This window comes from Calidris pugnax, unplaced genomic scaffold (genome assembly GCF_001431845.1).
Source record: "Calidris pugnax isolate Ruff unplaced genomic scaffold, ASM143184v1 scaffold30, whole genome shotgun sequence".
Lineage (NCBI taxonomy): Eukaryota > Metazoa > Chordata > Aves > Charadriiformes > Scolopacidae > Calidris > Calidris pugnax.
Genome location: NW_015090776.1, coordinates 327,205 through 349,317, shown reverse-complemented (window position 1 = coordinate 349,317; position 22,113 = coordinate 327,205). Strand labels below are relative to the sequence as shown.

At 40.9% G+C, this 22,113-nt stretch overlaps 1 protein-coding gene and 1 long non-coding RNA gene across 4 annotated transcripts in view; both read left to right on the top strand.

Moving 5' to 3' along the window:
- The first annotated feature begins 54 nt into the window (after positions 1-54).
- Positions 55-13,921, top strand: LOC106892130. 3 transcript variants are annotated; one of them, XR_001412826.1, is made up of 4 exons: positions 55-158; positions 511-659; positions 4,513-4,591; positions 6,184-7,611. It is a non-coding gene; the product is annotated as an uncharacterized LOC106892130 (long non-coding RNA). The 3 variants fall into 3 exon arrangements; XR_001412827.1 differs by lacking the exons at positions 55-158; positions 6,184-7,611 and adding an exon at positions 13,476-13,921 and having other exon boundaries at positions 168-659; XR_001412825.1 differs by lacking the exon at positions 55-158 and having other exon boundaries at positions 168-659.
- Positions 13,922-17,245: 3,324 nt separating this feature from the next.
- The window catches only part of LOC106890775 (rab GTPase-activating protein 1-like), a 273,774-nt gene continuing 268,906 nt past the window's right edge, over positions 17,246-22,113 (top strand). Inside the window, exons 1-2 of the mRNA XM_014946791.1 lie at positions 17,246-17,296; positions 18,388-18,517. The gene's annotated coding sequence lies outside the window, so the exon portion shown is untranslated. The remainder of the gene's footprint in view (positions 17,297-18,387; positions 18,518-22,113) is intronic.

Sequence of the window (22,113 nt, the reverse complement as noted above, 5' to 3'; positions counted from 1 at the left end):
CGCCTCGCCGTTACCGCCCGCCCCTTCCTGCGCCCGGCCCCCGGGACAGGCGGGGCGGGACCGAGAGAAAGAGCCGAGTCACGGGCCGGAGCGCTGGGAGAGCTCGGCGGGCTGAGGGGTGGCGCCGCCGGGCGGGGGTGCAGTCCGTTCCTGTCAGGGTCGGTGTATGCTCCCCGTTGCCTTCCCTCGCCCTTTAGGGGGCTTTTTCGCTCTTCTACCTCATCTTCTCGTCACCCTCGATCACGGCGGGGCTGTGAGGCCGTTTATGCGCCTTAAGCGTAGCCTGAGGAGCTCTCCGCCTTTCCGGGGCCTCTCAAATGCCTCAACCCGCCATTTTCCCTCCCTCAGCGCCCACACAGCGAGGGGGCTTCCTCTGTTCGGGGCACACTGCGTCTTCCCCTCTTTTTCCCCACTGTGATTGCCTCACGCCATCAAACATTAAGAGCTTGGGCGTTGGTTTATTTTTTTTTTACTTAGAGGGGAGAAAATCAAGTGCTGTTCCCCATCCAGGTACACTCTAGGTGGCTGCACATGGCAAAGCCCCTGTTATGCCCGGCATGGGAAGGCACAGAGCTGGGCTTGCTGCAGGAGAAGGGCCCCCATAGATTTCTTTGCTGCACGACACTTTAATTCATCTTCAGCCTCAACCAACACTACAGGTAAGATGTGTTCGGGCCCCACCAAGCCGTCCTGTATCATGCAGTATCTAAGGGCTACAGAAAAAAAAATTTAAAGTGAAGTTATGAAATACGTTACAAGTCTTAGTGTGACTGGCTGCATTTAGTTAGCACATACTGATAGTTTTAAAATGCTTTGAGAACTAATTATTAAACATCAAGATATTTCAAAGTAGCGTTAAGCTGGTTCCTGTTTTATGAGAACATGAACTGTGGTGTCAAATGCTAAGGAATTTTCCCAATTTATTGCCAAATTTAACAACAAAAAGTGGGGTTTGGTGGCCCATTCTATTGCCCAGGTGTTTTATCAAGTGCGTATGCCCAGCTGGAGGCTCTGTAGGAGCAATGCTGACGTGAGGCCATTGGGTGAGATGCTGTGTATGGAATCACTGCACTTCTAAACATTTTATAACACTGCAAGGAGCGTGCACTGATAACACTCCAGCATTATCAGTTCAACATCTGAACTGCAGAGGGCTACATGACCTTGAGATACCATTAAAATAGTGCAATGTCAGGTCAGAAGCAATCAGGCCCAGAACCAGGGGCTTGATACAGCACCTGCAAAAGGAAGCTGGGTCATGACGTGCAGACAGAAATACGGGAACAGGTAGTAAAGCTGAACTCCTGGAAATGAGGGAAAGTTGATGTAGGGAAAGTTTAATCTTCAGCTCCTATTTCTGACTCTTGTATTGATTGCGGAGAGATTTTCCTGTTAGCTTTACAACTAATGTGGTGATAGTAGCTAAAAGCTTTCAGTTTCACTAAAGAAATTGTCTCTATTATTTAGTCTTTTCCACCAAAACAATTACGCTTAATGCTTACCAAGGATTAGTGCTTGAATAAAATGACATATTCACAGGCATTTGGGATCTTAAGAACACAGAAGGCTAAGATCTTTATAAAGACCACATTTAACTTACTATGAATTACAAAATAAGTGTAAATTGGGAAGTTTAACAAGGAAGTGTGAATCTTAAGCTTTATGAATGTTTTATTATTATTTCAAGGAGACTAACAGGAAAGATTTATTAGTGTACAAACAGAAATCTAAACCAATCAATGTTTGTAAGCATCAGAATCCTTACACAATAAAATATCTAAATGAATAATTTAATAAAGAATATCACAGCCAGATTCAGAAGTCAGGAATGATCACAGATTAGTACATTATTACATTTTTATCATTGTATTGGCATTTTAATACTTCCTACTTCCTACAATGCCCCAATGAAACATTGATACCGCTTGTTCTTAATGACTGTATAAATTATGTAAGAGTCTTTGTCCTGAAGTACAATCTTTCATATAACCAGTTGGCAAACTGCAGCATAGTTTGTTAAAAAGCCCACAAACCTGAATCATTATACTCCTATCTAATTAGTCCTCCCTCTTAGAAATGAACTACTAGGTAGTATCTCTGCATGTTGTTCTACATCAGTTTAATTATTGTCTTCATCCTATTGTTCTGATTTAAAACTGTACATGCCACAGAAATTTTTCAATCAGCAATTGCCATCTTTTGCAGATTCCTCTCCTAAATGTTATGCTAGAAAGGTGAACCTTATTGAAGTCACTAGTATCCTGTTTGGACACAGAAGCCAGCACTAGGAGCTAAAATGCTAGGTGGTTTCTGCAACCTTTGTTTAAAGTCATAGCAACTAGAAATGGTCAAGGCCCAAGGACATCCTCTTACTTCCTGGTTTATAGCAGGTGATTGTACACAGTACATTATTCTGGTGGTTTTTTCAGTCTCATTTTTAATATTCCATCTGGAGACTTCTACCACTTCCCATACTTGGTTCCTGTATATGGTTCCTATATTGCTGAAAAGTTTTCATTTTCAGGTAGCTTGTGTTATCCCTCATCAATTCATGCTGTTACCACTTAGTAAGTTGCATTACCAGTATTTACTGGTGAACAATTTTCAGTATTACAACATAGTTTGCCACAGTACTGCATTGTTTAAATTTAAAGAAATGGGATCTGAAATGACCTATGTTTCTTACTAAGTAACATTGCAAGGCAGAGTACTTTAAATCTAAAACCCGTTTTAGACCTCCATCAGAGTAACACTTTTCTAATGATTAATGTTTATTCTGGATTTTAAAAATTCAGAAGTTTCCCTCTCTTTGGGAGCTGATCCCACTAGATACCTAGATTATATTTAATGTCTGCTTTCTCCAGTTATGCAGCATTTCTTCCTGCATGACACACCAGCATATGAAATACAAAACAGTGTTTGCTTTTGGGATTACTGTTTTCATATCTCATTTCATCTTATTAAATCTGGTGTAATTTAGCTCTAGTTATTCACATTGTTCTTTTATGTTCTTAAAGACACAGGAATTTTGATTCTACAACATATTGTTATTCACATTGTTCTTTTATGTTCTTAAAAACACACAGGAATTAGTTTTGATTCTAAAACATATCGTCTCAATTTTCCAGTGCTTCTTTTTCTTTTTTTCCTTCCAAAAGGGGGTAACATGGCATGGTTCTAGGATTTTACATTTGTGGTCACCCTAGTAATGTTCTTCAGATTATACAGTAGAAATGAATCTCCATATTAGCCTGCATGACTGAGAGAAATAGGTAAAATACTAGTGTTACTGTCAAATCATATAATCTCATGATGCAATTTTTATATTACTCTTTCCATAGAAAACTGATGTAAAACTGTGGTAACAGAATAGCTGTCTTCATAAAAAAGAAACTTTTTTTGTAATGTCTTGGTAATGTTTCAGTTTGCTATTTTAGTTATCTGTGTGACCTGTAAAGCGGATAATAATGGAAAATTTCTCATTTTGAAACCTGTGGTATCAGAATGAAAGGCAAGAATTAAATATTTTTCCATCTGGCTGCAAGCATTTAAAAACATGTCCTTGTTATTTCCCACTCTTGCATATATCACATGAAATAAAAGATAACAGAAATGAAAATCTTGAGCACCTTTGTGTGCTTGACTATAACGTTAGCAAAACCTGTATTTCCTGCACTTTTATAAAATTCCACTGACAAGAGCACCAATACTCATTAAAGGCTCAAGGAGCTGGGGCTCTTTAGCCTGGACAAGTGAAGGCTGAGGGGAGACCTTATTTATGTTTACAAGTATCTAATGGGTGGGTTGAAGGATGTTGGAGCCGGACTCTTTTCAGTGGTTCCCAGTGACAGGACAAGGGGCAACGGGCACAAGCTGGAACATGGGAAGTTCCACTCAAATATGAGGAAGAACTTCTTTATGGTGAGGGTGCCAGAGCCCCGGAACGGGCTGCCAAGGGAGGTTGTGGAGTCCCCTTCTCTGGAGATCTTCAAGACCCACCTGGATGCCATCCTGAGTGATGTGCTCTGGGCAACCCTGCTTTGGCAGGGAAGTTGGACGAGGTGATCTCTAGAGGTCCCTTCCAACTCCCAACAATTCCGTGATTCCGTGAATATGCTGAATATCATCCAAGCCCATGTAATTCAGATGCAACTTTTATAACTAGTTATATATGCTTGTTTTAAAATAATAATAAGATGAAAGCAAAATAAAGCATTCCATTGTGGAAGGACATGCTCAATATCTTCACCATAACGCATAAGGTTTAGATTTCCTTTATACAACAGAAGCTTGATTGGTGTAAAGGAATGTGAAGTGCGTAAGTATAGCATTAAGATTCCTCCATGAATGCTTCTCTTTCAACCATTCAGTTTGCAGAAGCAAATAATGCTGTATAACCCACCAAAAATTATCAGATTTGTTTAAAAAATTGCAAAACTTGTTGCAGTTTTTTGATGCTATGCATAATAGATTTGCAGAATATCAGTCAGTTTTTAACATTTGTGTTTTCAGGCTGCTACGAATGCAAAAATTTATATAAAGATACCCTGTGGCTTCAGTTGCTGTGAAAAAGGAAGAAATGATAAGGAAGGTAAGAAACTTCCCTTTGATTAGAAGAAGACAAAAATTTAGGAGCATTCTGAAGTGAAAAGATTTGCAGCATAACAAGAACGAAAACCCACTCGGAGGCTGTGAGGATATTTATTAGACATTTAATATTCACTGGGCAGAGGAAGTCAAAGTCAGTACCACGTACTTGTTGTTCTGGTGCCCTCTGCTGAAATAACCATCTGTTTGTTTGGCTTCTGAATCTGCTCCCCCCTCCCCGGGTAGGGTCTAGAGCCTCTGCCAAGTGCCATATGCTGCCACCTCTTTATCTTGCACCTTAGTTCCTTGATTTATTTCCTTTTCTATTCTGTCTCAACAAAAAGCAGAAGTACGAGCCTTTATTTTCTTTCCTTCCCTCAGTGGTACTTATGTTGACATTTGTTCTTTTCTATTCCTCCATGATATTGTTGCGTCACGTTTTACAACAGCCTTTAATTGAGCTTAGCACAGTAACATATGAGTTGAGATGATAAAGAATTCAGAAAATTACATTTTATCGGAATTCCAGCTCGGGTGTGCATATAAAACCGAGAACAGCCTAAATTAGCAATGTAATTTTTGGTCCTTTCTGGCAGATTTCCTCATGTAAAGCTGGGGGAAGACGAAAGGCAGGTAGGGCAGCGCAGTCAGCATGGGTTTTCTACAGCAAGTTAGCACTCTTGTTTAGCTGCATGTAAAACCACAACCTTACTCTCACTTTGCAGGGGAAGCTAAACTGTAGAGGTTAATCAACTTTTCAGATTCATATAGCAAGCAGTGACAAGATGAGGAATAAACCCCATGCTCTGGTCTTCTGTTCCAACCACTACAGCTTTTGCATCCTCCACACTTGTGCAAGTTACAGTAATGACTTTAAACTGCTATCTGAGTAATTTTTCCAATCCAATTTCCCAGGCAGAGCACTCATTCTATAAGTAAAAAGTGGGACTGTCTTACATTTTTGTAGTCACATCACATTTCTGCAGTAAAATTAAACATGCTGATGAGTTACGCTTGCTTACTGCCACCTGTAAAGACTCAAAGTTTTGATTTGGTTTGAGAACCCCTGATACAAGACTTTCCCAGTGCATCTTCCAACAAATGGGACTATCAATTCCCACAGGAAAATAAAAGTAAAGGACCAAGTAAGCCTTAGCTAGTCCTAGTGTATGAATAACTGCATAAAGTAAGTTTAGGTGTTTTTATATTAGTGTGGATCTTGAGTAGCTGCTGCTTAGGTCTCAATTCTAGCAGTTTTTAAAGAGTTTATTGTTCCAGTAGTTGCAGAGGGACATTTTTAACATTTCACCCCTTGGTGATAATTTTAAGAAGAGACCTATAAACAAAAATCAAGAACTGTCATCAAGAATTACATCATTAATCCTAACCTTGAAAGATTTTTTTTTTTTAAATTTAATGTTCTAAGTATTACATTTATTTTTTAGTTTGGTTAAAAAGAACACCGGTTTCATAAAAAGAAGTTGGTATCTTTCATTGTTAATAAAATAATATTTTTTCAAATTTGTTGATTTTTTGGTTGAAGGCTATAGAAATGTGACATGCCGTATGACGCTGCTTACTCTTCTTTGATTCCAGCAGGTAAAGGAGGTGGCATTTACGGAAGAAGAAATAGGAAATTCACCAAAAGGAATCAGTAAATTGAATTAAAAGTAGTAACTAATAGTGGAATTAGCTCTCATTACCAGACAGGAAGAGATAGTAATTGTGGTTTGGCTGTTAACTACTTCTGATGTTATTTTTCAATATAAGCTACTGATATAATTGCTAAAGAAACAACAGTGAAAGGATCAGAACATACTGTGAGCACAGATGGAGCTTACATTGTATATACTTTTTAAAGACATTTAGTTAATTTCACTTTAGCAAGAGTGACAGCAGTTTCTCAGAGATTAATGGATATTTATTACAAACTCATTGATGCACATGGCAGGCTACGGTATGGGCAAGAGTTTTAGCCTGCTGATAAATTCAAAATATTTTGAGAAGCACGCTTTCTGTTCTGTTAGGGAAGTTTCTCACTCTCATACATAAGGCCACAGTTTCTCCAGTCTATTTCTCTCTAATGCTTTTGGTGTTCTGGTGGCTGTGGTAGGCAGACATATGCTACTTGCACGTAAAAACAGGAGGCAGAAACTAAGTTATTCATCTTCCTTCTAAAGTTCTTGGTCTTTACAACTTGACTATAGTTGAGCTTCGGTTCAGCAACTTGATACGGAAAGGTTGTTTATGTTGCAGTTTATCACTGTCTCTCCCAGGCAGCAGCTTTTCTTATCAGTGTTTCCATTAACACACTGTGCTCTGCAAAAAAAAGAGAAAAAAAAAGGAGTGTCCTCTATTTTCATACACAAAAAAACATCCTCTCCTTAGATTTCCTTCCACAGGAAACACATATCCATGTATACCCTTATTTGCATATTAAATAGACAAGATAAAACTCTTTCTACCCTACTTAGGTGAGTCAAACATTGAAAATCAGTTGAGAGCAAACATACTCATTCACTGATCTCTCAGGGGTAACAGCTACAATTCACAAGTGTCAGCAGGCAGAGAGTAAACAAACTGGCTTTGTCTTGCACTCTGCAAGCTCACAAATTTAACAGAGACTCCTGGGAATGCAGTATTAAAATTCTAAAAAGCCAACCCTCAGTCTACCTTTCAGTGTTAGGAGTATAAAGAAAAAAACAAACAAACCAGAGATACAAATTATATTGTACAATCATTTAGGTTGGAAAAGAGCTTAAAATCGAGTCTGCCTACTCACATTATTGGGCTGTCTGGTGTCCTCCGTCTGGGAGATCCTTGTTGGTCTATCTAGAATGGGTTTCTTCTGCTCTTCTTTGGGGCTCATGCTGCCCAGTATTTGTTTCCTGGCCTCCGTGTACTCTGCCTCCCTTTGTGCCAAGGATTTCAAGGGCAAGGCTGGGATGCTGCCGGGCAGAAAAGGACCTGGGGGTGTTGGTCAACTGTCGGCTGAACATGAGCCAGCAGTGTGCCCAGGTGGCCAAGAAAGCCAACAGCATCCTGGCCTGTATCAGGAACAGTGTGGTGAGTAGGGCCCGAGAGGTGATTGTCCCCCTGTACTGGGCACTGGTGAGGCCTCACCTTGAGTACTGTGTCCAGTTTTGGGCCCCCTACCATAAAAAAGACATTGAGGTGCTGGAGCAGGTCCAGAGAAGGGCGACAAAGATGGTGAGGGGTCTGGAGAATAAGTCTTATGAGGAGAGGCTGAAGGAGCTGGGGTTATTCAGCCTGGAGAAGAGGAGGCTGAGGGGAGACCTTCTTGCTCTCTACAACTCCCTGAAAGGAGGGTGTAGAGAGATGGGGGTCGGTCTCTTTTCTCAAGTCACAGGCGACAGGACAAGAGGAAATGGCCTCAAGTTGCGCCAGGGGAGGTTCAGGCTGGATATTAGGAAAAATTTTTTCACTGAAAGGGTTTAGTTGTGGACTATATACTAACCTAGAAGATTCTGGGATTCTGTGAGTTGGGATTACTGAGCATGCAGTTCGCCATTCGTTGTCAGCCTCTCTAAGATCTGGATCTGTGGGGGAGAACCCGAAGGAAGACTGGCATCCTGAATCACGATTGGCACTTTAGGAGGAGATTTTGACTTTCTGCTTTCCTTCAGTGTGATCTTCAGCTTCTTTTCCAACTGTTTGCCACCTCCTCCCGACTCTTGGCAGCTTCCTCTGAAAGAGTGCGCCATGGCTTGGCTGAAGAAGGAGACATTTCTCCCCTACTGCAGGAGGGACTCAGCCCTTCAGCAGCCATAAGGGTCACCCAGAGCTCAAGCTGCCTTCCTGGCAGCCACAGCCTCAGGGGAGGCAGGAGGTAACAGTGGGCCTGGGGTGGTAATTGTGGCACTGGTTGGGGGATGAAACCATGGTTTGGGGCAGACACTTCTCCAGGGATGTGGGTGTTGGGAATCTGTGCTGGGTCTGTGTCCCCCTCCTGGCTATGAGGGAAGAAATGACACCCCCACCGCCCTCTCTGGGGGCAATAAATCCTCCTGAGGGGGTAACAGTGGTTGGGGGTGCAGTTCTGGCTGGGCCCTGTGGGACCAGTGTCCCCATGGGTGCCTGGCCTGGGGCAAGTGAGGCTGGGGGCAGATGGAGGCTGTAGGGCAGATTGGGCTCTGGAGGGACAAATGTTTTTTGTGTGGGTTTTTTTTTCTTTTAGGCTAATCTCTCATTTTTGAAGGAAATCAACACATTTGGATTTATGGACACTGGGTTTTAAAGGCAGAAGTGTATAGATGTAGCAACAGAACAGTTCTAGATACCTAGATCAGAGAATGTGTGCAATACACATTTGTGTTTATGTAGGTATGACTGTATATGTGTATATATGAATATGTATAGATATACTTAGTGTATGTATATGAACATCAAAGCACTTGGTGATGGGAGGGTAACATTTCCTGACGTATGTTTTTGCACTTACCTAATTTTGTTTCTTATAGCTAAAGCAAGATAAAGATCTTCTAACTCAGCAACATGAAATGTAAGCAATTGGAACTGTGTAACTACCAGCAAAAAAACCTATTGTTGACCCTATAAAAGATTTTAATTCATTTTGTTTTGATAGCTATCCGAGCAACCCAAGGAGAGTCTGCATTAATTGACTGATCCATAATTGACTAAAGGATGTGAGTGAGTGCCTCTGATGTTAAGTTGTGGACTATATGAAACATACAACAGTTACACAAAATAAGTAAGGAAAATTGATCTCATTTCCCCACACTGTTTAATCGTTTGGTAATTTTGATATAGATTTAGACTCTATTCTTGCTTTTTCATAATGCTTTGCACAAGAAAGAGAGAGAAAGGATAAAAGTCTTAGCGATAAGACCTCTGTAAAACATACTTTGTCAAGCAAATTTATATTATATACACAGTGAAGTGATAGCTTATGTGAAACAGTATTATCTCTACTTCTAGGTCTCTGCAGGTTTTCAGAAGATCGATATAATCCTTATCAGCTTTTGCATAAAAATGACTTATTTTTTCCAGCCCCATTTCATATAAAATTCTACCCTGAGATACTTAGCAGTGTCAAATTGGCCCCTTCTCTCATATTCTTCCATCAAATCTGAGCCAATTAAATTATCAAATTCGCATTTCTCAGAAGGAAGCGGCATCCTTGATACCTATCCTGTTCCAGCCTTCACTCCAAAAAGGAGGGGATGCTCCTGTCATTTTACTGACCATTTACTGAGCTGAGCCCACCAATTTAGCAATGCTGTTTGAAGCCTGACGCTCGATTCAGTTGTTACAGGACAGGGCCAAGAATGCCACAAACAGCCCAGTCACCCTTTCTGAACGCACAGAAAGGATCAGCACATATCCCTTTGCACGTTTGCAGTCTATATGTAGTCATACATAGTAAAACTTGGCTGAAAGACAGCAAAAAATTAAATTTATTAGAAGTTTAAGCAGGAAAGGAAACCTTATTCCCATCAAGAACCTAACAGCTCGAAAAGTCGGAGCCAAGTGAGAGACAGGGACATTGTTCCTCATCACACAGGACATGTTGACAGGTAGCAAAAGGATTTTATTTGTGGATGGTGCTATGCAGATGTCTTCAGCTACGTCTTGCAAACTAGAGATCACAGCTCTTAAAAGGGTGTAGCTACACAAGAGTTGCTGCTCTTTTTAAACATTTGGAATCTCAGCAGAAAGGATTTTTCACTTGTAATTATATGATAGTTATGCATTTATATACCACAGGAATTCTTCAGGGTGTTGTTTTCAAATGGTTCTCAACTACTGAATTGTGTCTAATTCACAAAATTGTTAATAATGCTCTTTATCATTCAAGCTGTCTCATTCCCTTCTATTGCTCCTCTGGATGCATATTTTAGGAAAGTTACACAAGTCTTCTTTTGTCACTAATTCCTCATAAGTCTTTCTATTTTTGTTATTATGATATCTTATTAAGGTATAAATGCTCTAAAAAGTAGCCACATTCATAAATAAATCATGCAAAAGTAACAAGGAAATTAAGCCCTGAATTGTAAATCTGCAACATACAAAAGACCATACCAAATCTCATTAAAATATAGCACTAATATATAAAAATAACAAGTAATAGTTTGATTTCTACAAAAAGAATGCTGGTAATTTTTAAAATCTCAGTAGACAGGATATCACTTCTAATTAAAATGTATTTGTATGGTTATGCATTTATACACTAGCTCATTAAAATGTCAAAATACTTTATAGTTGTTCATTAGGAATCCAGGACTAAATTCCATTCTGTCTCTGTTCTGAGTGACTATGGGTAGTGTAGATCTCAATTAATTCTCTGTAAAATAGAATAATACTGTTTTTTTGAGGCAGATAAAGGTGAAAGAATTTGCAAATTCCGTCTGTAACTGTTAATTTAACAAAAAGGCCATGGCCACATTTTCTTAAAAACTCTAGAAACAACATTTCTTTGTGTTTTTTCCCACTTAATAGAGCTGAAAATAAGCTATTGCTTCAGTTGCAACCATTGTCAGATGCTTATCGATTTGTTCTGTCAGAAATAACTTGTAAACTCATTTCTGTACTATTGAACCCCCAAATATGGGAAAATAACAACCACATTATAAAATAGATTCTCTATATTCTGTTCTTGATTATGTGGACAGTGTGTCTATTTAGGGCTGTGTCACTGTTTAATTAGAATATTTGAACTGTGCTGAACATCTTTAATGCACCGGACTTAACTTCTCCACAGTTTGTATCTAACCACTCAAAAAGAGAAATGCTTCCCATAAAGTTCAAGTATTGATTAATTACCTGTTGAAGGTGAATTTGACTCCATTTTACCTCTGGCATATGATGTTTAGCACCAGCCCTATGGTTTTAAGGGTATCAAAACCTCCCTAGAGAAAAGTCACCGCAGGAGCTATTCCTAAGTATTTCCTTCCAGTGCTAGTAGTTCTAAAGCTGTAAGAAGTCACTCACTTTTTTGGGTTTTAGAGCTTACTCCAGCAGTAAGATCAACCTTACTAGGCTAGTGTGCTCAAACATACACTGTAAAGACCTGAGACAAGATCCCTGGGATCATGCTAGTGCCTAAGCTGCAGGAGAAAAAGACCACAGCGGGATCAGTTACAAATTCTCTTTAAAGTTTCATTTTTATCTTGGAAATTCTGATTTAACAAGAATGATACAAACATACAAAAAGTTGCTGGGACCGTGTCTTCCACACAAGTTGCACACTAGTCTATTCCAAAATTGATCTTATCAATATGTTTTCCCAGCATTCCTGCTCCCAAATTTGGTGGTTTTATTCTGAACTCTATACTTTCTTCCCATTAGTTCTGGAGGAAGGCTTAATCATCTCCTAAATAGGAATTCTTCTTCAAGCCTGTTTTCAGACCTCTCCAGACAGGCCCAGTAGTTCTCTGGTTTCTGACACAGGCAGAAGGACTGGTTGTGGGAGATGCCTGTTCAGAGCACAGGCTGGACGACCTTGGCTTTCCATTATCCTTCAGAGAAGGTTAAATGGAACTCCCTCTATCAAGCCAAATATTTATATGTGAGCTCCGTAGAGGTCAGGTTGTGGAAATTAATACACGTGGTCTTTATAGCTCCAATTAAGTGTGCAACTGGATTCCTTTATCACCATCTGCCCAGCAATATTACACTTCAGCTCCCCGTAGTGGATAATGCAAGAGAGGCCTGGCATTGATTTTTTTTCTTGGTGGACTTTAAAAGAAGTGATTTTTTTCTTTTTTTCCCCCAATATCTGGATGCTTTACACCTTCAGGATTTTTATCATGCCTCACAGGATATTAAGACATAAGGATTTAAGTATGCTAAGAAAGAAAGTTTCATTAAGTGTTTTAGCTTGAGAGTTTATTATACAGCAAAAAAAATATTTCCATTATCAGTGTATTCACTTTTCTCATATACATACAGAAGCTTTCTTTACATCAAATTCTCATATTTTTCTAGACTGTATATTAATGTCTGATTTTTCAGATGGCCAACTGAACTTCCTTCAGTCGTACTTGAATATTACTCAAGGTTAAGTTGTCCAGACTTCTGGTAGTTCTTTATGTTCTCCACAGAGATCTCTCTAATTGAAAGGAGGTGCCCTGAACCAAGAACTGTTCTTTACTGAAAGCCTCTTTGAGCTCAGTGAAGTGGAAGAATTATTTTGCTGCTCTTGTGTTTGCCAGTCAATTTCTGTATTTCAATAAAGCAGTCACATTTTTTGTGACACCAAATCACTGTTGGCTCATTTTCTATTTGTGAACTGCTATGAACCAAGACTTCTTTCTGTAAAGTAACTGCTTAGCCATTTTGTCTCCATCTTACTTTTTTGGAGTCAGTTATTCCCAGCTATACGTAACAGTTTCTTGCCTTATTGAATTACATCCTATTTACTTCACATCTTTGTTCCAACTTGTCATGATTTGTCCAATTCTAATTATATTTTCCAAAATGCTTGCAGCTCTCACCCGAACAGGATATCCTCCACAAATATGATAAAACTATTCTCTATCCTGTTGTATCACAGAAGCAGTCCAGGACCTGGGATGGAAGTATCTGAAGATCTCACTTGCTACAAACTCCTTATTTGATTGTGAATCACTTGACACTACTTCCGAGTGCCATTTTCTAATGATTTCACCTAGGTTTGGTGTAATTAATGCTTCTCTATCTTTTTTAGGAGCGTGTTAGATGATACATCATCAGAAACCTTGCTGAAGTCAAGATTCCATGATTTGGTTTTGAGATGTTATTGTTGATTATTATTAATCTTATCATCCAAGGCCTTAAAAATAATTTACTTAATAATTTGTTCCAGTATTTTGCTTGATAGAAAGTAAATCTGACTGGCTTCTGACTGCCATTCTTTCTTTTTTAAGGTAGGCATCATTTTCTTTTTCCTGATCTCATGGAACCTCAGTTCTTGAAGGTAATTGCAAATAGCTTTGAGATTGCTTAGCCATTTCGCTAAATATATTGGCTGAAACTTCTCTGGTACGTGACTTCTGTAACCATCTTACTTGAATAGATTCTATTTCTTTCTTTAGTTTAGTTTGAGCATTGGTTTTTTATGTTGCTAATGTTTACCGTGAAAGCCATCCGAGTACAGCTGATGTTTTGGAGAAGAACAAAGCAAAAAAAATGAGGCTTTGGTCTTCCTGACGTGACTTGGTAATAGTTTCCTCACCCACCTGAGGGCAAGTCAGTTCTTCCCTGGTTATCTTTCACGTAAGCTTTTTGTTGTTATGCTACATGGCCCTTTGATAGTTTTAGCTCTTTTGCATGTTAACCTTTCTGGATTTTCCCTACTATTACAATAAACGCTTTGTTGTCAGTTTTAATAATTTAACCTAGATTCTGGTTTTTTCACAAGGTACAAGCCATGGAAATGGTTTAGATTTAGCCAGACTCTTCTGTTACTGGCTTGCTTTCTCATTGACATGGCCTGCTTGTAGCCTTCATGTTCATTCCATAGGAAACAGCAAGCTTTCCAGAGCGTACTTTTTGTTAGATTTGCTATTCAAACTGTTAGATTTGACATTCAAACTGTGAATTAACTAAAACTTATTTTCTTCAAAGTGCGTTGGTTTGCTTTTCCTTCCCTTCCCTTTTGAAGAGTCATTAACGTGTGAATTAACTAAAACTTATTTTCTTCAAATTGTGTTGGTTTGATTTTCCTTCCCTCCCCTTTTAACAACTAAAACTTATTTTCTTCAAAGTGCGTTGGTTTGCTTTTCCTTCCCTTCCCTTTTGAAGAGTCATTAACGTACCACTGTCACTCATATAGTCTCCCAAATTCCTTTCTGAGTAGGTATGTTGTTATTTCAAGTCTCATTATCACCAGTTCCTATGCTTTGGATGATATTATTCAAATTAAAGTACCATGCACTTAATCTTTTTCGTTTGTGGGTTGCTAATGGGTCTTTGCTGTGACATAGTTCTTTACCTTTCTTTTTTGCCTTTATCCAAGTATTTTCACTAGTTCTGTACCTTATGTTCCTTTTCTCCTACCTGTGCTTCCTGAACAAATTCTACCCTTCCATAACTAGTTATTACAATTAAGAATCATAGAATGGTTAAGAGTTGGAAGGGACCTTAAAGATCAAGTTTCAACCCTCCTGCCATGGGCAGGGACACCTCCCACCATTTATTCATATTTTTGGTTATGAATGTAATGACTTTCAGTTCCTCCTGCTTATTACCCATATTCTTACATAAGTGTGCAGTGTCTGAGTACAATGCTACGAAACCTGTTTTCTTACTGTTCCTTTATTGCAATATTCAGTAAAACATTTGTCTCCTTAATTTTTCTTCTTTTCCTCCGCTTTTGTGGTTTATGTGAACCCTGTGGTGTGATAAAAATAATCTGAAGATAATTGAATTTACACCAGCTGCAGACAACTAGGAAATAGACGTAACAACAACGAAGTGGGTGACTGGCACAGCATAGGACTGGCCAAGTAGCCCTGCTTTGCTTTTCTCTGGGAAATGCTCTCCTTGCCAGCTTTGAGACTGGTTCATTACAGCATAGCAAGGCCAGAAGACCACAAACAAGCATGAAGAAGAATTAAACACTTTGGACGTACCAACTTTCAGTAGCTGTACTCTTACAGTGCATTAAAAGAATCTCTAAAATCAGACTTGGGTGTTATTGCAGCTACAAGTAGTTGTGCTTCAACCTTTATGCCCAAGTTTCCCAGCAGGGAGCTGGGATGGGAGGGAAGGCTGGAAGTGCTGCCCACGGACTCCTTGCCTTCCAACACCTGTGTCACTTGGAAGCTGTGGGAGCAGACCTGCTGTCCCCGTTAGGAGCCCACTGTCCCCAGTGACGAAGAAATGATCGGAATCACAGAATCACAGAATCTTCTAGGTTGGAAGGGACCTTAAAGATCATCTTGTCCAACCGTCAACCTAACTGACAAAAATAGTCACCCACACAACAAACAAGGAGCATCATCACTAAAATGTACAATGTACGAGCAGGGCCCACTTGGGGAGTCTGGCCATCCCGGGGTGACTGGATGCAGCCCCACTGCCTTTCACGTAAATAGAATAATGGCGTTATTCTATGTATGGCTGTGGCCTCGTGTTCTCTAAGGTTGTGCTGATCCCCATCTGAAATGGAGGCACACAGGCAAGCTGTGTAAATTACGTGGTCAATTTAAATGTAATTTGTTTCACAAGGCAAAAAAAGAGAGAGAGAAAAGAAACCAACAGGACAATCTTTCATTATTTACACACGCTTTATTTAAACATAAACAATGCTGATATTTATTTGAACATACACGTGTAGTTACTATTTAAATATTTAACCATGCAAACCCCCTGCTGATAAGCAAGCTCCATCTACTGCGCAGTGAAGCGGGGCCACAAAACCAAAAGGCAAACTATTTTTTTTTTTTTTTTTTTTTGGTAAAGAATACCGTGACTTAAAGGTTTCTCCCCCCGTTCTTCAGCTGCGCTGAAGAGTTTTGATAGGTATAAGCTCCAGCCTCTCTGGTTTTTCAGAGGGCCGAGGGGAAAGGCTTCTCCGCGGGGCGACGCTGAAGCGGCCCCAGGCCGGGCAGGCCTAACCCGGGGCAGAACTCTCACCCACCAAGTTTCCCCTCAGCCTCCACATTCACCCGCGCGCCCCCCATCCCGACGGCGGCGGTTGGGGCGACGGTTTAACGGCAGCTCGCGCGCCGCCCGGTGCCGGCGCTCGCGCCCTGTCAGCGGGGGTGGGGAGAGGGAGAGGAAGGGTTGCGCGCGCGCGCGCGCCCACCCGCCCCGTGTCACGGGGTGACAGTGCCCGGGGACCCGAGGTGGCTTCCTTCCTCCCCGGGCCCTGCCGGCACGGCCGCCGCCTCCGGGCCGGCTGCGCGGCCCCGGGAGCTGCCGGCCGCCCGCCCCGACTCTCCTGCCGGCGGCAGCGGAGGAAGGGGGAGGCAGGAGGTGCGTGGCCGGTCGGGGGATGGTGCCGCTTCTTCGTGTTTTCTTGTGTTTGTAGGGGGGAGTTCCCTGTTCGCGGCCGGGCGCCGGGGTAATACCGCTTCGGGAGGCGCGGAGCTGGAGGAAAGTGGGGAATTTCTTTTTAAAAAAAGTTGTTGACAGTGCCCGGTGACCCGAGGTGGCTTCCTTCCTCCCCGGGCCCTGCCGGCACGGCCGCCGCCTCCGGGCCGGCTGCGCGGCCCCGGGAGCTGCCGGCCGCCCGCCCCGGCTCTCCTGCCGGCGGCAGCGGAGGAAGGGGGAGGCAGGAGGTGCGTGGCCGGTCGGGGGATGGTGCCGCTTCTTGGTGTTTTCTTGTGTTTGTGGGGGGGAGTCCCCTGTGCGCGGCCGGGCGCCGGGGTAGTGCCGCTTCGGGAGGCGCGGAGCTGGAGGAAAGAGGGGAATTTTTTTTTTAAAAAAAGTTGTTTTCTTGGTGAGGGAAGGGAGAGGGTTGTGGAAACGTTCATCTCCCTTCCTCCTCCTCCGTAGGAAAAGTGAAGTCACTTCCCAAGAGCCAAAACTAGCAAACTACTGTCCTAAATCTGTGCCGTTTACATGGCTCAGATTCATCCACGGTTTGTTTATTGTGGATTTTTTTTTTTCCCTCTTTTTATTTTTTTTTTTTTTTTTAATTCTGCTTCCCCAGTTAGGCCCTCCCTAACTGTGATCCTGGTACAAAAATCCTTGTCTTTAGACGGAGTACTTCAAAACTTGCTGCAACCATCTGAAGTGGGTACGGCACTCTGAATGAAATGGACTTGGCAGCTCTGCTCATTTCTGAGCTTCTGAAGTGTGGCGTGTACTTTGCTCTTTTCTGTCACTCTTTCAAAGCCCGTGCTGTTAAGATTGCTTGTTTTTGATAGCATTGTAAATAAATCATAACTTATCACATCTCATAGCTGCATGCATGTATGCATCCGTTCTTCTGTGTAAGAGGGGAAAAAAAAGATTTAAAGTGTCAGCTCTTTGTGGAAACAGAAACAAATCCAGCCACAAATAAGAAATAACTTGCCTAGTTAAGTGTTGCTTTTCTCTCTCGCTGTCGGGCTGTAGTCTCACAACCACGTTGGTGACTTTTCAAACAAAACTTTGGAGAAGGGCAGCTGTCCTTTCTGTCTCCAAAGAGAAATCTTGGTGATGTTACAAGCAATGTTTTCTTATCCCTTTAAATTTAGGAAAGGCGCCGAGGCTTTATTTTGCTGAATCTCTGTGATACAGGCCAAAAACCTGAGTGCCTGTAAGATTGGCTCATGCTCCAGATCTCGGGAAGACTTAATGGGGGTATAAGATCAGTTCTGCAAGTTGTGCCCCTGTCTAGGTTTTAAGTAGGATTGTAGCCAATTCTGTTTGTTTATGTGGGTTATATGGTATTAATGATACTAATTAAGAGGTTAGTTTGCAGTTTAAACTTGAGGGGACTACAAATATAGTTACAGTAGGCAGAAATTGACTCTGGTGTTACAAGAATTGAAGCTAAATTGGAGCATTATTGGAAGTACTCGGCACTGTTTTCTTTAAGATGGCTACAGCGAAAGGTATTGCTTGGTTAAAAGTAGCATTCAGTCCTTTAGAGAGTGATGCCCAGATTAAGATTCAGCAATGTTAGTAAGGGGATTGCAAAAAGGGCCAGGGCATGATGTGGCTTTCTGTGGAAACCAAGTTCCAGGTGCATACTCTCTAGCGTTTGAAAATAATGTGAATAGTGGATGCTCCTTCCCTTGTGTCATCAGTGGGACTTCCACAGCCAGGAAGTGAGTTAAGAGAACAAATCTGGTTAAAAAGTAGTACTTTTACTTCTTTTTTTTTTTTTTTTTCCTCCCCAAGTTACTTTTTTGGTTAGAACAACCTCCTGAACCAGCTCACTTGCCTGGTCATATGGACATTGTCTCAGACCAGAGGAGGAAGAAGTGTGTTGGTAGGAAAGAGGGGACAACTGCACTCTTGATACAGTCACGTAAGTTGTGATGGGTGATGCATTTATCTGGGTCATGGTTTTATGGTCAGTACGTTAATGTAAGAAGGCACAACTGTTGAAAGAAGCTACTCTGGGTTTTTCATTGGTTTATGTCACTTGTGGTGAAGGTAGCAAATGATAGTAAGGGTGGTAGGAGCTCTTATTTTTCTGTCAGTACTGGCTTACATTGATTATGAAGCTGTAGTATCATTTGGTTTTGGTTTTTTTATTTACTTTTGGCAACATTAAACAAACTATTGCTTTTTAAGAGCCATCTCTGTGTCTATATTTTTCTTCCATGTGTCCACAGAAGTAGCTGTGGTTTTCTTCTGCTCTCTCCTTTGCATATGCTTTCTTCTCTGTAAACTTTTTGTTGATTCGTTAATTTCAAGGAACAGTCTGGGCACTGTTAGATAGGGGCTTTTGTAAATTTATTCAGCTCTGATTTAAAAATGATCAGTTGTATATTGTTATTACCTATATTGTTGTATTTTTGTATTTTTGTATTACCTGTATTGTTGTATATTGTTATTACAATTTATTCAGCTCTGATTTAAAAATGATCATTTGTATATTGTTATTACCTCTACTATATTAGGAAGGCTATTTCAAACTTGACTGATCTTAGTAATTACACATCTTCTGATTTCCAGACTGGATTAATCTGTCATTGGATTATATCTGTTTTATGTACCCAATGGACTGATACGTTATATTGGCATTTTTGATCTTGGTATCAAAAGCAGCATCACTCTTAAACAAATGCATGCAGAAGTATGTCGCAGTGCAACACTGAATGTTTGTTTTCTCTTTTGACCACTAGCCATACTAATCTTTCTGTAATAGCTCTCAGTTTCTCCCCATGAATTTTAATCCCTACCTTCTAAGTGAAAATTAAAATGCTCATTTCAGGTGTTCACACTGAGCTTCATAAAGGTGTCCTGTTAATGGAGATTAGGATGTTTTCAAGTATATTTTCATAAAATGCATTTTTTGAAATTCATGCCCTTGGCAATTTGTTAATGGAGATTAGGATGTTTTCAAGTATATTTTCATAAAATGCATTTTTTTGAAATTCATACCATTGGCAATTAGTCCCAGCCTCAATCTTACTCTGTTATACTGGTACAGCTATTAAAGGAGCCATTATTATAACCCAGATTGCTGAGGGGATTCTTTCTTCAACTGAGTCCTGTCTCTAAGGCATAAGCAAAAGCCTGATGTATTTGAAAAGAGCTTGAAATTTATTTATTTCACCTTTTCCTGTATTCTTAACTTTAAAAAGAATCAAAATCAGTGTGGAGATTACTAGAAAATGCTTCTGTTGTTTTTAAGTCGTTTATTTGATTTTGATATCAGAAATGTTCCAAGAGGGGACTTCGTGAAACTGAAGGAGAAAAAGTAGCTTATTGCATGTGTCTGTTTGTAAAAAGTAAATAAATAAATAGTTTTCCAAAACCTGCTTAGTTAAATAGATTACTCTGAAAGACAAGTAAGACACTTGTGGAGAACCTCTGTTTTTTTGGTGGAATGTTTCTTTTTTTCTTTGGAAAGAATAGCAGGGACAAAGGTCGTTCTAACGGTCTTTAAGTGGACAGAGGGAAAAATGGTTTTAGCTGTGAAGTACTTCAAACACAGTCTCACAGGTGCTGAAGAAGGGGGATGAATCACTCACCCACACCTGCTGCCTGGGCTCCTGCTAACAGATCCCAGGGTGTGCTTGGCCGCCTTTGCTGTGAGGGTACGCTGCTGACTTGGTTTCAGCTTTGCCTGCTGGGATCTTCAGGTCCTTTTCTGCAAAAGTAACTTTTTATCCGGATAGTGTCCAGGCTGTCTTGTCACTCGGGGTTATTCTGTTGCAGATACAGGACTTCGCTCTTGTCTGTGTTGAACTTCATGAAGTTCCTTTCTCCAGCCTGTCCAGGTCCCTCTGAGTAGGAGTCCTGCCTTGCAGAACACTGACCACTTTTCCCAGTTTGGCAAACTTGCTGAGGATACACCCTGTCCTGTCACCCGGGTTATTGGTAAAGACATCAAGTGGTACTAGTTTGAGTGGTAATCCCCAAGGGCTGTGACTGTAACCACTTGTTACCAGACTTTGTACTGCTGGTTGCTGTTCTTTGAGCCCAGCTGTCCAGTCAGTTTCCCAGACACCTTATTGCTTACTTAACCAGTGCCTGTCTCACCAGTTTGGCTGTAACGATACTGTGGGAGGGTGTCATTAATGGCCTTCTATTCAGTGCTCTTCCATCAACTTCTAAGACAGTTGTTCCTTGCAGTAAGGTACTGTGTTTGTCAGGCATCATTTGCCCTTGGTAAAGCTGTGCTAGCTATTCCTGATCACCTTCTTGGGCAGAGGAATGTCTTCATTGAGGATTTGCTCCTTTTGTTAGGCTGGCTGATCTGTAATTACCTGCATCCTCCTCCTTGCTCTTCTTGAAGTTGGGTGTGATGTTTGCCTTTTTTCCCATAATTAGGAACCTTCCTCAGTCTCATGGCCTTTCAAAAACTGGTAGAGTGTGGCCTATCAGTGGTACTGGCTGGGTCCCTCAAGTATCTCAGATGCATCCCATCTGGTTCTGTGGACTTGTGTGTTTCCAATTCCCTTAAGTACTTCCAAACTCCATCTTTCTTATTTGGAGGTAATTCTTTATTCCAGCAGACTCTGCTACTAGGTTCAGGGAAGTTTGAAGGGCAGACCTTAACAATGAAAACTGGGGTAAAAAAGACGTGGAGTTTGTCAACCTTTTCCATAACCTTTGTTACTATGTCCTTGTCCTGCCAAACAGAGGGAGCACCACTTCTTCAACCTTCCTTTTGCTGCTGACACGGGAGTTTTCCCTTGTTGCCCTTCATCCCTTGTTGCCCTTCATCCCTTGTTGCCCTTCATCCCTTGTTGCCCTTCATCCCTTGTTGCCCTTCATCCCTTGTTGCCCTTCATCCCTTGTCAGTTTCAGCTCCACCTGGGTGTTGATTTTTTCCCTAGTGTTCTGCTTGCATGCACAGGCTGTGTCTCTGTGTCCTTTGGTAGCCTCTCCTTGCTTTTACCTTCTGTGTGCTTCTGAAGCAGAGATCAAAACTGTTTCATTTTACCCTTTCATATCAAGAAATGTGTAAAACTTTGAGAAAAAAAATTTTTTTGAAGTCATGGTTAATAAATGATTCTAACCTCGTCCTGAAATGTTTGAATGAAAGATGTTGACCTTCATCCCTTGTTGCCCTTCATCCCTTGTCAGTTTCAGCTCCACCTGGGTGTTGATTTTTTCCCTAGTGTTCTGCTTGCATGCACAGGCTGTGTCTCTGTGTCCTTTGGTAGCCTCTCCTTGCTTTTACCTTCTGTGTGCTTCTGAAGCAGAGATCAAAACTGTTTCATTTTACCCTTTCATATCAAGAAATGTGTAAAACTTTGAGAAAAAAAATTTTTTTGAAGTCATGGTTAATAAATGATTCTAACCTCGTCCTGAAATGTTTGAATGAAAGATGTTGATTCCTCCTAAGCAAGCAGTAAACGTTACCAAGCTCTTGTGATAAGGGATGGGGTCCTGTCTAAAATGTAGAGTCCAGTTTGTACTGTGGTGCCAAGGAGACAAACCAAT